This window comes from Anguilla anguilla, chromosome 1 (assembly GCF_013347855.1).
Source record: "Anguilla anguilla isolate fAngAng1 chromosome 1, fAngAng1.pri, whole genome shotgun sequence".
NCBI lineage: Eukaryota > Metazoa > Chordata > Actinopteri > Anguilliformes > Anguillidae > Anguilla > Anguilla anguilla.
The window spans coordinates 83,077,980-83,095,474 of record NC_049201.1 but is presented as its reverse complement, the minus strand read 5'-3'; the positions used below and the strand labels follow the sequence as shown (position 1 = coordinate 83,095,474).

The window sequence follows — 17,495 nt, the reverse complement described above, 5'->3', positions numbered from 1 at the left end:
ATTTATCCAAATACACATATACAGGCCTTGATTATTATTAAAACTGTGAAAATGAACAGCACAAAGAAAGACTGTCAGAGTATTCTATTAACAATTACTACTCAAGCACACACAGTGAGGTAATGTGCTGCTGATGCCTAATAATGCTTTGTGTTTCATGAAGAGCTCACACAGATTCCAGAAAGCAGAGATTCAAACAGCATTTTACTTGATGAATGTTATTTGTATGGAAAAAGCAGCAATCATTTCTAGTCAGAAAATACATTTTATTTAATATTTGATTCCAGTTTAATCTTCGTGCACCACAAAATACTGTAACACAATTTAGACTAAATGAAATGATATGATAACACACTTACCAAGAGAGAATTCTGATTTGGCCTCAGTGGTTTGCTAATGAGCCATTAGTATAAAACAGCCTTACAGACAGAGCAGTGTGGCTGAATGTGACCGTGAAGAAAGTACTTCAAACTAAATATAAAACAATGTGTTACAGATCTGACTCACTTCCTGAAGGTCATACACGTTTTAGATTTTATCGGATACAAGCGTTTGAATAAAATATACAGAGTCTTTGCTTTGTGTCTGGACTGGACCAGTAGTGCCTTTTCAAAAAGACTGGGTAATTCTCATTTCTTTGCCCCCACTGTATTATTGAAATTCAGATGTCAATATTTATGTTCATTTTGGCATATTATGCTTATAAAATAAACATAACTACTATCTTCACAAAAATGATTCCGGATTACAACACAAACTGTTGCTAAGATCTGAGGCTTTGCCAATTCCAATACATCCATCAATCCATCCATTATCTATACCCTCTTATCCTAAGCTGGAGCTGGTGCTGGAGCCTATCCAAGCATGCTTTGGGCGAGAGGCAGGAATACACTCTGGACAGGTCGCCAATCTATCGCAGGGAACACACACCATCCACTCTCACATTCATACCTATGGGCAATTTAGAGTCTCCAATTGGCCTATTTGTAATGTTATTGGACCGTGGGAGGCAACCGGAGTACCCGGAGGTACATGCAAACTCCAGACAGAAAGGCCCCAACCCGAGATTCGAACCCAGTGCCTTCTTGCTGTGAGGTGACAGTGCTGCCCACTGCACCACCGTGCCACCCCTATTCCAATACATGTACAGTAGAGAATAATATAAAAGTGACTGTAAAAGGTGTGATAGGCATCAGGCACAGGTATTCACTGATACATTCAGGAGCCCTATACAAAATCCATTACCTAAACCAGATTATTTAATTCAGTTTAGTAAAAGATCGTCCAAGAAATTGATCTGAAATGTACATACAGGACTCATCTATTTTAATAATTGCCCCATCTACAGGTAGATTGAATGTATTGCATCCATCTATCCCTCCTTGGTAAATTTTACTACCACAAACAGCATGCTTTACCATTGCTACCATACATTGCTCAGTCGTGTTTATGTTTCATGCATCGGATTTTTGACATGAAGCCGAAACATCAACAAAACGCTGCTGTAGCTTAGCCTATAACCCTCTTATTACCATAAAGATTGCACACACTGTACTTTCACAGAAGATGAAAGTACAGTGTGTGCAGCTCCAGCTTAACATTAATAATATTGTTTCCCCACTAAATGATTGTCAAGTCCATCTATACGCAGACGATACTATTGTATATTGTATTGCTGATTCTGCTCAGCTTGCCATTGAGAAACTGCAGCTTGCTTTTAATGCCCTTCAGGAGGCTCTTGTTAAGCTTAAGCTGGTTCTTAATGCAAGCAAAACAAAATTCATGTTGTTTACTAGGGCCAGAAGCACTGATTATGATAGCATATTTATATCCACTGCAAATAGTTCTAAAATTGAGAGAGTTTCTGAATATAAATATCTTGGCATCTGGCTTGATGAGAAATTCTCATTTAAATTCCATATAGATAATCTTGTCAGCAAACTGAGACAAAAAATTGGCTTCCTTTATAGAAACAGATCTTGCTTCCCTATGATCAGTAGAAAAAGAATTGTTGAAGCAGTTTTCCTTTCAGTATTAGACTATGGTGACATTATTTATAGAATTGCTGCTCCTTCTTCCCTTAAGCGCTTGGACACAGTCTATCACTCTGCCCTCAGATTTATTACTGGCGATAGTTATGGTACCCACCACTGTGTCCTCTATGCCAAGGTGGGTCTGTCTTCTCTGGCAGTGAGGCGTGATAAACACTGGTTTTTGTTTATCTTTAAGGCCATTGTCGGAATGCTTCCACCTTATATTACAAGGTTGTTAGAGTGGCGCTCTGGACCCTATCAAACCCGATCAAATGGCTTGCTTATGCTTAAGGTCCCTCGGGCTCGATCAGAAATTGGGAAGTCAGCATTCCATTTTAGTGCCCCATCCTCCTGGAATGAGCTCCAACAATTGCTGAAAATCAGCTCTCTACCTACTTATGGGCAGTTTAGATCGCTGGTTTTGAACATTCCTGTCTCTGAGTGCATCTGTTTTTGATCGTATCTGTGCTGATTTTATTTATTTTATTATTTTATTTTATTTTTATTTTTTATCATATTTTACTGTATTTTATTACTGTTATTTTATTATTTACTATGTTAGTTGCTGTTGCTATATTCTATGATCTTTTATTACACCTATTGTGTTTTAATTGTGTTTGTAATCTCGGCTACATTGAAAATGAATTGTACCTCCGAGAATTTAAATAAAGGTTCTGGAAAGGAGTGGACAGGCGTAGTTTTCGTATCTTTGTGTATGGCAGCAGTGCAGTATGGTGGTTTGGGGGTCCAGAGTGTGACTCTGGGAGGTTGCAGTTTTCATCCCCACCTGGAGCACTGCTCTGGGGCCCCAAAGCGGGTACTGTGAGGTGCCCCTGCTTGGCTCTTTTGTGCAGAGGTGCAGCGGGCGCGGCTTTGGGTGAAGCTGCCTAATTTCAGGCGAGAGCCACCCTGACCACAGACAGTTAAAGCGCTGCTCACTTCCTGCAGCCTGTTCTATTCTTTATTTTATTCCACATCTCAGTTCAGTTCTGCTGGTGCAGCACTGTTTCTGTGGTTGATGTTCATGCGACTTTTTAGAACTTTGGTTTGGCTTTGCTTGTTATACGGTCCATCATGCACATAATTAGTTGCAATTTCAATGCTTATATTTCATAAAGATGATTTTTACCACATACAGCCGACTGGATTAATGTATCTTTCACATTTCACAGAGATGAAATAGATGCCCACACATGAATAAAATGGAATTCATATGAATGTTATTTTATTTATATATTTTATATTATTTATTTATTTTTTTTATTTTATTTTTTTTTTTTTGGGGGGGGGGGGGGGGGGGGTTGCAGGCAAAATATGATGGCCGTATAAAGAAAATAATGATAATCTTTATCAAAACAGAGGTTCAAGTTTCACAGTGCTTTACAATGCTCAATTAAATCATAATATATTGATAGACATAATAAAACAATGTATGTAAAGAAAACAAATAATAAGATGCATTATTTCAAATAGCTAAACAGACAGAAAGTAAAAATGGTATCAATATGACAAGGCAATGTAAAATGTCAAACTAAAACGCTGTTTTAAAGGATTTTGGACCTTGCCTTTAAAAGTGACTTGAGATTGGAGACTATAATCTACATTAATCTGCATTATATTCTTCCCATTTAATGTAACAGAGTACATGCGCATGTACATGAGTTATGAGCGTGTGTGTAACTAGGTTATATAAACGTGTAATGGTGTCACTGGAGCATGTATGCAGCAGGGTTACATGAACATGCATGTTGCAGCAGGGTTACATGAACATGCATGTTGCAGCAGGGTTACATGAACATGCATGTTGCAGCAGGGTTACAGTACTTTGGGAAAAATCCTCCACCAACAGCTCTTTATAAGATCTATAAGATATCAGAAACATAAAGCAGTTCTGTAAAGTTAAAGACAAAAAGAGACTCTTTCATCCTGATCTCCATCATTTCTCATTCTCTGCAGATTCTCTCCTCTGTGTGTTTTAATCCCACACTGAGGCCTCGTCAGCTCTCTGAAGCACAGAGTTTGTGTCGCTGGCTGCGTTTGTCACTCTCTGAAGGCTGTGAGACACAGGAAGAGACTCAGTCACACATAAGTGTGCCTCCAGTTGCACTGTTAAAAGGGAACCAGAGTGGCCACACAGTGCTGTAAATAATCAGACATAGCATTTCAAATAAGTGCATGCATAAAGGTAGGAATGTCAATGCAACACTTAGAAAATCACTTAAATCACAGTTAAATATAAGTTAGGTGTGTAGACCAGCAAAATAACTAGATGCGGGCATGCATACGCTTATTCCCCAAAATATATAAACTACAATCAAAATGGTTGAGATGTACTGTAGGTGATATAAACCAAAAATAAGCAAATAGCGTGCATTGTATATGAAATACAAACATGAAAATATACAGTGTGTCAAATACAAGCAAGTGTACACAGAGTCACTGAGATGTGTTCCCACTGGGAAGGGATGAACAAGTAACCAGAGACCTCTGACATAAGTTTGAATGAGTGCCTGTTGCATCAGTTGAAGCTTTGGTTCGTCCATTTTAGTGTGATCTTAAATTTTAAAAGTATGCTTTACTGTTCCATACTAGAACTGAGTTTACTTGGTCTGGAAATGAAAAGAGCCTCTTACTGGTTCAGGGGGTTCAGGCAGGTGCCTATAGTCTTTCCTGAACTCCACCCCAACCGAAACGGACCTTCATCCCTATTCCTAGAGTATCTCAGAGTAAGAGAGCTGATCTCAGATCATGTTTCCTCTCTTGATATCCAAGCTTTATCCATAATGGCCTAAAGGCAAAACTGATCCTAGATCAGACCGATTCTCTGAGATGGTTTATGAACCATAGAGTTGTGCTTGGAGGTTCTGGGCAAGTGAGTCATACTTTCTAATCTGGATGATGGCTGCTGTGGTCCAGGCCATACATTGAGTGATACTATGACTCAGATACTATGACTCCAGGGGTGATAAAGTAAAGCCCTGCCATGTTTCTTCTGCCCATGAACTCATCCAGCTGATTTCACTAATCAGTTCTTCCTCCTGGCTGAAGAATTGTGCTGATGAGCAAATCCAGGTGATTGGAACAGAATCCTGGGGACAACTTTTACTTTCTGAACCTAGATTTTCCACCTCTGCTCTGATTACCACAATATGATCAAATATGCAAGCGATCTGTAACAAATAATGAAACAGGAACAATCACCCTTCTTCAAAACGATAGAGGTGTTGACATCGGTAGACCTGACATCGGTAGATAACAGTAACCACCAATAATTGTGAGATTCATGAGCACAGAAAGTCTTGCTTAGTAGCAAGCTTTGCTGCACAGTAGCATTAAGCCAATCAAGAGCGAGTATCTGAGGTATACTGTCAGCTGAAAACTGTTATGTTTTGCTTGCAGTGAAAACAAACTGCTTTCATTAAAATATGTGGCACCAGAATATTCTGGTTCTGAGACAGCTCTGATCATTTAGTAAAACCACAGATATTTATATCATGCCTCTGTCTCAGTCTTAAAGCTGAGTGTGAAGAGGAACTTCTTATAAGTTCACTCTTTTTCCCCCTCTCTCTTCAGATGAGATACGTTGCACTACTCTAAGCTAATGTACTGTAGAACATTATTTTATGGAAATGATATACACTCCTTTCTCCTTTCTAAAGCAATTTAAATGTATTCACTTTTACTTCTGATTGAGTTCATGGAGAGAGTTAATTGGAGCCAAATCTCTAATGAGTTATTGTAAATATGTAAATGGTGCCCCCTAGTGGCTACCTGAATAATGATGTTGGGCTGCGTTGCCAATAATTAGAGCAGGTGTGCATTTGAACTGAGAAGACGTTGCGGACATACAGTGTTCTACGGCTATACAAGGCTTCGCATTGCTCTACCTACACACTGTCTTTGAATTTAATGCATTGAAAGAAATACTGGCCTAAATAATTTGATTGTGTTTTACTTTTGATTTAGGCTATTTTCGATTTGAGGAACAACATTATTTGCCTTTGATACGTTTCTTTATTTTGATGCATGCATCGTAGCCTTTTGTTTGAGTGTTCATTGAAGGCCGTTGCACTACACACCGCATGCACACTCATACATACAAACAAACAACCTGCTTCACGGAAATTCCGAAATCAACTATCAAGACCATAGCAAACGTGAGTACAAGGCAAAAAAGGTGTTTTGTGAGGTGAAGCACGTAGAGCTGTCCCAAAGGCGTCTTACATGGCTTACATTGAATTTGCAAAACAGAAAGCCATTACAAAGGGAGACTAATAAACAGAAACACATGCTGATAAATACTGTATATGTAGAAAAATCCCAAACAATTTACCTGGCACAGAGCGGTCGATTGCCAACAAGGATTTGAAGAGCATGGCTGCATCACATTGAAAATACTCATCAGAATACACACATACAGGTCTTGATTATTATTTACACTGTAAAAATGAATGGCAGAAACAAAGATTGTCAGAGTATTCGATTTATTAGCATAAATACCAGACTAACAAATACTACACACGCTCACACAGTGAGTTAATGTGCTGCTAATGTACCTAAATGCTCAGGCTTTAATGAAGAGCTCACACAGTCCAGACAGCAGATACTCAAACAGGCTGTGACTTGATGAATGTTATTTGTATGGAAGAAATAACGATCATTTATACATTTTATTTTTGTATTTGATGCCAGTTTAATCTTCATTCACTACAAAATGCTGTAACACAATATAGACTAAATTAAGTAATATGATAATACATTTACCGGGAGAGAGTTCTGATCTGGCCTCAGTGGTTTACTAATGAGCCATTAGTATAAAACAGACTTACTGATAGAGCAGTGTGCTGAATATGACCGTGAAGAAAGTTCTTCACGCTAAATATAAAAGTAGAATGTGATTGACTGGCTGGTGCAGATCTGACTCACTTCCCCTTTTTCAAGTCATGCACATTTGAAAAGTTAACTGATAAAAATGGCAGAACAACCGCAGTCATTAGCTTTGCGTCTGGTCAGGACTAACTGTACATTTTTAAAAGGCTGGGTAACTCCATTCTCTTATTAAGATTCAGATACCAATATGAATATCAATGACAACAGCTGCTCTTAATCCCAATCAATTGCAATTATGTTTATTTTGGATATTATAAAATAAACATATCAATTCTGCTTACAGGCATAATTCCTGATCCATTTTGACATATGCAATAATGAAGTCAAACTTTGCATATGTAAATATTCCTGAATCCACACGCTCTATAAGACAGACATGCTGACGTGCACACTTCAGTGCACACGCATGCAAACAACATGGCGTAAGGCCGTGGGTGAGTGCTTTGTCGTTGCCGTGTTTCTGTAGCATGAGCAAATACTCGGAAACAGCCAGCCAGCACAGGGATTCCTCCTTTGCCTTGTTTATTCCTTGGAAATGTGTGGACGGGCTATCGCTACTATAACTTACAATACAGCACTGCTTACCGATCACTCTTAAAACTCTCTGGAAAGCTGGCTACCTTCCCTCCAACAAAAATACCTGAACAACACTCCCCTGTCTCTGTGCTTTTTTCTGTGCCCCCCCCCCCCCCCCCCCACACTTTGCACCACACTTTGCACCACTCCCTCTCTCTACATTAACAGAGGCCTTCCCAGTCCACAAACCATTTAAATGGGTACAGCAGTTCAATCTCACATCTCACATAAGCACATGTATGAATTCACTTGAGACCTTTATTCCATTCACTGATGTGCAATTAATACAGACATTGTTTCTGTTTTTTTTTTTTTTTTTTTTTTTAATTTCAGCATCTCTGTCTGTTCCCAAATTAACTTTGTCTTTATTTGAGATCTTGTAAAACAATAACAAATAAAAATATGCATCCAGCTGCATGTGCATGACTGAATTAAAACATCTGTGACTGCACTGGCAATGTGAACTAAAGCTACTAGCAGGAAGCTATCTGCTAATGCACACATTGTTGTAAAGGTCTGAGGCTTGTCCTATTCCAATACATGTACAGTATAAACAGTCTGTAAAAGCAGAAGAGCTTAATATTAATTAGTCTGCAAAAGGTGTGATAGGCATCAGGCACAGGCAAACACTCTTAGGTTCAGGAGCCCCATACAAAAAACCATTACCTAAACTAGATTACTTAATTCAGCTTCGCAAAAGATCTTGGGGGAAATCGATCTGAAACGCTCAGACAGGACTAATGTCATGCAGTAATAGTGCCATCTAAAGGCAGAAAAGGTGCACTGCATTCATCTCTCCTCCTGAGGTTAATTTCACTGCCACAAACAGCATGTTTAACCTACATGAATCTGGGTGTTATAGTTTTTTTTTTTTCTTTTTTTTTTTTAACAGTTTATAAAAGATATATTTTCTATTTATTTCATTTAACTCAATGTGGTGCAGGTCTCTCCCCATACTAAAACATAAATGACAGTACTGATGACATCATTTGCTAAATTTTTCCACTGGGTTCCTTACCCATCCTGTGTCTGCTATATATATATATATATATATATCAGCCTTTTATCATTTGGAAATCCAGCAGGCCCTGTGGGATGTTTTTTTTAAAGTACCTGTTTAGTGCTTTTCCTGCACATGTTCTATTCCATCAGCAGAACCCAGGGGGTAACACCTACAGTACACGGTTTACTTACAAAATTCTTCAAGCATAGGTTTATTTTGTTTCATTGAATGATTGTTTAAAAAAATTCAAGGTATGCTCTGAATTCTAACGTTTAGCAATACAAAAAAATAAACACTAAGAATGTGAAAAACAAATTCACCTTATGTGAATTTATACTCTTGGTGGGATCAGTTCTGTAATAAGCACAATATAATCACAAAATGTGTACAAGAATGTCATAGTAATGTAAATGTTATACAAGTATTAATTAAAAAAAAATTAAAAAATTGAATTACATATAAAGCTCAATTCTCCAGTATATCTGGCCAGCGAATACATTCAGCAATGATAATGGCTTTCAGTCACCAACATCTTGATAATACTTTGTGTACAATATGAAGACATGAGCTGTTATGCATGTACATTTTGATAGAATGCCAAAGGAATGATGCATTCGGGGTACATCTTTGCAGACCCAATAGCCATAGTCATCCTGGTCATGTGACAAAGGCACAGTCATGTGACCTGAGGTAATGAGGAGAGTTTATGTTCACTGGTTTTAATAAATACTCTTAAATGTATCATCCAGTGAAGGAAATGTTTGGTTCATACTGCTTGAGGATTACTTTGCAGACAATTTGCCATTTAAAGTTCAAGCAAAAACTCAGAAAATGCTCACACATTCAAAATAAATGTCCAAATTTACGCTGAATAACCAGCATTGGTCTACAGTTTATGAAGCAAGATATCTTGCTGGTTTATTTTCACATGTCCAGTTTTCGAAGTGTGCTGTAGAGAACACAGTCTTCCTTTACGGATGGTGATGGTGACCTGCATGGAGAAAACAGCGCATTTAGACTCTATTAAAGTCACAGACATTCTCATTCTCATTTCAGTCAATCCTGCCTGAGCCTTTATCACATTTAGACACACCTTGCTGCATGAAGCACAAGCAGAAGCTTTAGCTACAGAACAGTTATCTGGAATTTTGGAAAACATTACATCAGTGTGATGTCATAGGCTGAGGTCACACAGCAGGGAGATGAAAAGAGAAGAAAGTTGACAAGCTGAACAAACCAAATGATGAATCTAGATCAGCGGAACATCCAGTCCTCGTATTACCACGTTCTTCTTTTGATCAGGCAGAGAAGTTCTTAGCAAAGCAGCAGCGAGGGATTGCAACATTTTAAAATACTTGAACTGGGCTTTGGGACTGCAACAAACAAGCAACCAAAATATAGAAATAGTGTGCATCAAGCCAACACCTGGTCCTACAAACACATCAATATATGAACTGTTACAGATGTACTGAGAAGTACTGGAATCTCAGAAATGCTCAATTGCATTTTCCTCTGAAATGCTCATTTGTATTTTGTTTCCAGGGTTTGTTTTGTACATGCTTACATGTCCAAGTGTTATGGATGTACGTTGTTTGGCTATCATTAACTTCTAATATTGCACACGCTGACATAAATGTAACACATCTACTATGAGAATCAAAATACTTCTTTATGTTTTTTTCCCAATATAAATCACAGCACACCCATCTCAGCTCTCCCCAGTGAGACACTCTGGTCAATCCAGTGAGACTCTCTGGTCTATTAACCAGTGAGAAGCTCTGGTCTATCCAGTGAGACACTCTGGTTTATCCAGTGAGACACTCTGGTCCATCCAGTGAGACAGTATGGTCTATCCAGTGAGACACTCTGGTCCATCCAGTGAGACAGTATGGTCTATCCAGTGAGACACTCTGGTTTATCCAGTGAGACACTCTGGTCCATCCAGTGAGACAGTATGGTCTATCCAGTGAGACACTCTGGTCTATCCAGTGAGACACTCTGGTCTATCCAGTGAGACACTCTGGTCTATCCAGTGAGACACCCTGGTCAATCCAGTGAGACACTCTGGTCTATCCAGTGAGACAGTATGGTCTAAAAACCAGTGAGACGCTCTGGTCTATCCAGTGAGGGTCGTTCTCCTGCTGACTCCATAGAGGCCTCGTCTGGCTCCAGTCAGAGAGAGCAGTCTATGATAAAAGCTGCTGGAGAGAGATAATAGACCTGACACAGCGACAGTCAGCACAGGTAGTATAAAGGTGGGATATTCTCACCTGGGGGCAGCACTGGAGGGGGGGAACTGGATGCTGGCGTACTGAACACCCTCCTCATACTGGGGGAGCGGATTCTGGACAGTGGAGTACAGAACCTGCTCCTGGTTGTGGGTGTTAGCGGGCTGAACAGAGGCGTAGAGGGGAACTTCACCGTCGTCTCTGTCCGTATCCTGTGTTCCAGTGTGACTCATTGCCATCCCTGAGACGTTGCCATAAATGGGGCTTTTATTCCCCTGCAGGGTAAAGAAAAGAGGCAGGAGAAGGATGGGAAAGGTCCACAGAAAGGTCCTGTTCATTTCAGTGAGCTCCTCAGAGCTGGAGTGAGCTACTCGCCCTCATTAATGACAAAACATGCATTTAACCTGATATAAAAAAATCAGCTAATGAATCAATGTTTCATTCTCAAATAAATGCCATCAGCAGTTCAATATCGACTGAACCAGACATGAAACGTAATACACTTAATACGATTTCTTGTCTCTAACATGACCTGTTTTACAATGGGTTTTCATAAAATCTTGGAAAGATTGCATACTTCTTTCATTCCAAAGCATATATTTGCAATAACCAATAGCAATAAACCACTATCACAACAATAATCTGTGTGTATTTATTCACTGGAAACAGGTGAATACAACACATACAGTACAAGTCACTCTCCCTGGCTCTCTATGTAATGCACACATTATTACATGTACATAAGCAGTATTGTACTGTGTAACGTTACTGTCACATACTCCAACCCCTTTTGAGAAAATGAAACTGTCCTTAACAGGGGAATACACATAATTAACTCCTGAAATATTTCCATTAAGAATGTCAGCACACGTAGAAGATCATAACCTCATTCTGTAAATATGTACATAATCTAATAAACCTTCAAGGTCACATGGCACACACTGCTATGCTTTCTACTAATGTGTAAGAAAGGTTTATTTATTTATTTAGGATCCCCATTAGCAATACACAGGTGCTATATAAATAAATAAATCATGTCTCATGATTACTGTTATAAAGCATTATGAGTATTAATCAATCTTCATAACTCTAATTATACTGTATTATGAGCAGATTATAATGCATTATAAGTATATCATGCATTATAGACAGGCATCATAGACAGTGTTAAACCAATTTCCGTTTTTGCTTAAAGACTGCATTATGCATTATCAAAATTATATTATATCCGTAGATAAATACATGTATGCACATATGCAGACTGATTTCATTAACTCACCTGCCTGCCCCCTTCTGTCTCATTTGTTGATTTTCTCCTCCTGATTATTCAGAAAAGAAATAAAAATAAAAAGTATTGCCTTCAGACAAATCTTTAAACAGCCCCCTCTTGTATAAACAGCATTTTGCATTTGTTTGAATGATGTGTATTGCTGAGGCAATAGTGCCCATGTATGTGTATATTTTTTATTATTCAGATGTCATTTGGTTACAGGAAATGAGCCTGAGTTATAAGAGGTCTCTTCCTGCCCAGTAAATGTAGTTCTGCTTTATTCAAACCAACACTGGAGCTCATGGGCAAATTGATGCGCATGACAATACGTTGTTATGGTCTGTAACTGTCCACATTATTCATATTAAGAACAAGCTTTAAGGGGATTCTGTTACCCCATCATACAGGTTTGATAAACTAATTGGGACACTAAAACGCATCAGTCAGAGTTTATAAAATTGACATCACAATAAAACAAAATGCCTAATAATGCAGTGGTCTAAGTACTAATCAGACATTAGAGGGGGGAGTATGGCATCAGCATGATGTAACGTAGCTAAAGCTTGACAAAAACATTCCACAAAAATGTACACTCGTTTTAAACTATGAGTCTAAATCAGACATACAGTAATTCACACAGGAGTGACTACAAACCGACTCATTTACAACCACGTACCTCACGCACACAACACCCAGAAACACGAGAGCCAAAATGGCAGCCACTCCAACAGCTGCAGCCGCGATCAGTGACTGACCTCCTTAGCAAAGTCAGAGAGATGTAGCCCTGTCAGTTATGATATAGCAGTGTTCATTTCACGACATGCCTCACCAAGGTCCTTAAGGCGAAAGTTTATAAATGTTTAGATACACCCCTTATATACCTACATTTACTAGAAATTTCTGTACAATTGAATTTTACTGAATTCAATGCTGGCATCATGATACTTTTAGTTACACTGCTCATCATCATTATTTACCATGATCTGGTTCAGATTGTAGCACCAATGTTATGATCAGCATTGCTTTGTAGCCACTGGATCACAATCAGCGTCAGATAAAACATTTTATCAAATATGTTCTGTTCCTACCTTGCACTGTGACCAGTAGAGCAGAAGCATTCTGAGCTCCAAGTCTATTCTGTGCCTCACAGTAGTATTCTCCTCTGTTCCAGGATCTAAAGTTAGAAAAGATCAAACTCTGTCCAGATCCTGCCTGCCGGACTCCAGTGTCATTCTTCTTAACCCAGGTGTAGTTCTGCACAGGTGGGTTGGCATCACTGCTGCAGGTCAGAGTCACTGAACTGCCCTCCACTATTTCACCAGAGGGGCTCACTGATACTGAGACGCTCTTTGGAGGATCTGAAAGAGAAAATAACAGGTCCTGCAGTTTTAAAGAAAAGTCATACTGTGGTATTCTTGGGAGCATCTAAAATCATTAGACACATGTGTTAAATTCCATATAATTTCTCACTCATTGTGTTGCGTTTCAAATCCCTAGTAGAGACATTAATTTCAAAGTAATGTTTATAATGGAGCTGAAATCTCACAATGTGATGTGGAGAGGTGGTGTGGTTAGGGTCCCATCTGCAGGCGGATTGGGAGCAGTATAGCTGGCTAACAACTACGCCTGTTTGCAGTTACAATTGATTGGTAATAGTTCATATGCTCTGCCTGCAGTGAGACCGGGGTGCTGGAATGAGAGACGCACGCGGGAGCGGCATGCCATCTAATCCCCGTCCTTATCGTCTGTGTTTTGTTTTGTTTTGTTTCCGTGTTTTTGGTATCGAGCGCACAATAAAGCCTTGGTGCCTCTAACAATGACGGATTGTGTGGTTTGTGGGGAAGAGGACTGCAGAACCTGTTACAGTAAATATCCCAGTATATCATGCTTTGTTACAAAATGAACTGGATATACTGTAGCTTTTTATGGTAGTTGGAAAATGACACAGCACAATCAAGTTTTCAAAAGTGACAGAAGTATTTAGATATGTCTTTTTAGCATCTTCATTAATAATGATAACTTCATTTTTTAAAGTTGAACAGCAGCATGTGGTACCTTTTTTGCCCTTTGCAAACTCAAAATGACTACACGGTTTACCAAAGACATGTCAGTATGATCAGGCTCATCACTGTATGATAATGTAATTATATCTGGTTTCTCCTCCACTGGCCAGTGTGACTGCTTTACTCAGTGTTTTACTGCTGTGAAGTTGCCCAAAGACACTCAGGAGATACTGACTCTCTGCTCTGTGTGTCTGAAGCTGAGATGCACTGATATACTCACACTGCACATCAAGACGTATAGGAGATGATCTGTTTGTCCCAATCCCATTCTCTGCCGCACAGTAGTATTCTCCTGCATCCTCCAGTGTGATGTTTTTAATGGTGTAACTGTCCACTGGTCCTCCTGTCTCTGAGGATACAGCTCTGTTATTCTTAAACCAGGTGTATCTCTGCACTGGTGGGTTGGCAGCGCTGCTGCAGGTCAGAGTCACTGAACTGTCCTCCACTATTTCACCAGAGGTGCTCACTGATACTGAGATGTTTTTGGGAGGATCTGAAAGAGAAAATAACAGGTCCTGCAGTTTTATATAGATATTGGGATGGCAGGTATGCCATCCCGCCAAGTTACGCCTTGGCGGGGGCATGCCCCATTCCTATACAGCACCGAGAGTTTGGCACTTTTCAGGGTTCCCCACAGAAATAACCACAACAGCCACAGACACTCAGCCCTTAAAAACATTACATTCTGTACATTCTGACCCCATTTCAACAGACAGAATTCATAAACAACTTCACATGTCCACACAATAAAGCCCCAAACTAAGGGGATTTTGTGTTTTCTCCTTCTTCTTATCTTTCTTCTTCTCTTTCTTCTTCTTCTTCTTCTTCTCATTCTTATTTTTCCTGCCGCCTATCCCATTAACAACATGTCTCCCCATTGGACATTTCACTGACACCAGCCAAATCTTCACCTACACGACCCAATCAAAAACGCGCATACACACGCAAAAAACCGATACCTTTTTACTCTGAAACATTTCCAGTTTAAACAGTTAGTCTGCCTTTGGCCTAGTGGGCAAGGTTACAGTCTTGGGAACACAGAGTCGTAGGTTCAAGCACAGCTAAGAACACGTTTCTTTAACCTGCTTTGACCCTCACTAATAATTGTCCACTAGCCTACTTATCAATTATTGCTTTTGCACCATATCTACCCGCCGTTCACCGTTCAGTTATTAACCGGCTACAATATTGCTAAGCCATATGCATTATGACTTACCGTCTGTACGTTCAGTTATTAACCGGCTACAATATTGCTAAGCCATATGGATTCAACGGGAGCTCTTCTGTGCTTACTGGCCTGTGTTCTTCTTTAAAACCACCGGCAGGTTTGCTAATGATATTTCACGCATTGCATAGCTATGGCATGGTGCTGCACTAACGAAGTCACAGACTGGTAAACCTCCGGTTTAAGACTTGAATCCCGACTCGCCCTCAGGCAGATCATTTCCTCTTTTACACTAACGTTTTCTTACGCTTATATTTGCTTTACCAAAACTCACTCACGGCCACCCATATGCATTTCATGACGGCAAATGTATTCCTTTTATTAAAAAGTTACACCAGTTCACCACTGTGCCATTTCTACTAACTATATTTCTTCACTTGGCTACCGTACAAGACCTTCATATCAGCAAACGCCACGTTTCTACATTCATGCTACCTCGCCCTGTTCTCTATCTAGCCACATAGGCTACAAACAATTACTACGTATGTACGTTCTGCAACTCCGCATTAAAACATTACATTTAAAATTATGATTCACTCATAAGTATAACTACGAGCACTGAACATGAGAAAAACACATTAGTGCAATAGATTGCACACGTTATTTAACCCTCCACTTCAACAACTAATGTTGAATACAGACTGTTATATATACTGTTTGATAAGGAAACTAAGCTCACTCATGGTCACTTCATTTACTTCGCACTATAGTCTGTGATCATGTCAACCTTCACCTACATGCCCATTCTGCTAAAAACATATTGTTTCAACTACGCAATTTCATCATTTCGCCTAATAATCTCACACTTGTTATTTTCTCATATGCAAAGCCTGCTGGGACATATGCGTCTGCTCCTATTCTCCACTATCAACTTTTCCGGTTCTAGCTTAACAAAACAGCAAAGAGGATTCCCACCTGCAGATAAGCCTATCAAAATGCCTTATAAACCTTACAAACACTAAAAGTGCATCTTCACGAAATAACTGACAACGGAGCAGGACAGAAGGGTACACAAGTTGCGACCTAGGCAGCTCTAATTCTACGGGCTTGCTGATTCTTTTGTCAATCAAGGCTCGTTGGATGCCCGTCAAATCCGTGAGTAGCCTACATAGCTACACTGGCCATATTTCACCTTTTTTGATGCGTTTACAATTACGCCACCGCACCATTTGTCACAGCCACTGTTTTACATATATAGCAAACCGAAACTGCTAAACGTACACGCTCATCAGACTGTACAAATTCACACAAGGATAGCCATAATCCACAACCGTTTCTTACAGGGCCACTTCGCATTTCTCACTCTCGTAATAAAACGCTTTGCAAAAAGAAATGATATCTCATAAAAAACACGTTTTCAACGTACAAAAATGCCAAGTTACTCACACATTAAACACATACACCGTCAATAACTCATTCATTCAGACTGCCAAAATCCAGGCCTGCCATTAAAAGTATTGATATCAAAATGACGCCAAGTTACGGTACTACAAACAATATAGGCTATCTTGCCTCACCAAAATTTAATAACATGTATTCCAAAGCAATGCTACCCAATATTTCCTCAATTCTTTCAAGTCACTTGGCCCTGTGTTTTGTAATCTTACCATATTACAATGTCATGCAAATGTTGTGTGTGAGTGAGACTTGAAAGAATTGAGGAAATATTGGGTAGCATTGCTTTGGAATACATGTTATTAAATTTCGGTGAGGCAAGATAGCCTATATTGTTTGTAGTACCGTAACTTGGCGTCATTTTGATATCAATACTTTTATTGGCAGGCCTGGATTTTGGCAGTCTGAATGAATGAGTTATTGATGGTGTATGTGTTGTATGTGTGAGTAACTTGGCATTTTTGTACGTTGAAAACGTGTTTTTATGATCACATTTACCTCAGTTAAAGTATGTTTCCTTTTCCTCAATGTTTCGAATATGTCATTTTGTTTGACTGCTATTATTCCAGTGCAATCTTTCTTTTAATTTTTAGGATTGACTTAATCCAACAGTGTTTCTAAACATAATAACTTCTATTTCCTAATCATTATCTGCAGGTTGCTCTTCTGCCCAGTTCTCATGTCTTTTAAAGGTACATTAAAGTACAACTGCATCACCGCTTTTTCAAAATGAGTAACAAATGAGACTCAGCAAAGTTAAAAAGACGAGTTTGTCCTCAAATACTCACAGACAGTCACTGCTGGGGACGGGA

General features: G+C 39.3%; 2 protein-coding genes across 2 annotated transcripts in view; both read right to left on the bottom strand.

Annotated features, from left to right (window-relative positions):
* LOC118232142 (basement membrane-specific heparan sulfate proteoglycan core protein-like) overlaps positions 1-17,495 on the bottom strand; it is a 1,449,502-nt gene that overhangs the window by 1,095,626 nt on the left and 336,381 nt on the right. The gene's annotated exons all lie outside the window — the stretch shown is intronic.
* The window catches only part of LOC118232256, a 333,592-nt gene that overhangs the window by 98,417 nt on the left and 217,680 nt on the right, over positions 1-17,495 (bottom strand). The window lies entirely within an intron of this gene.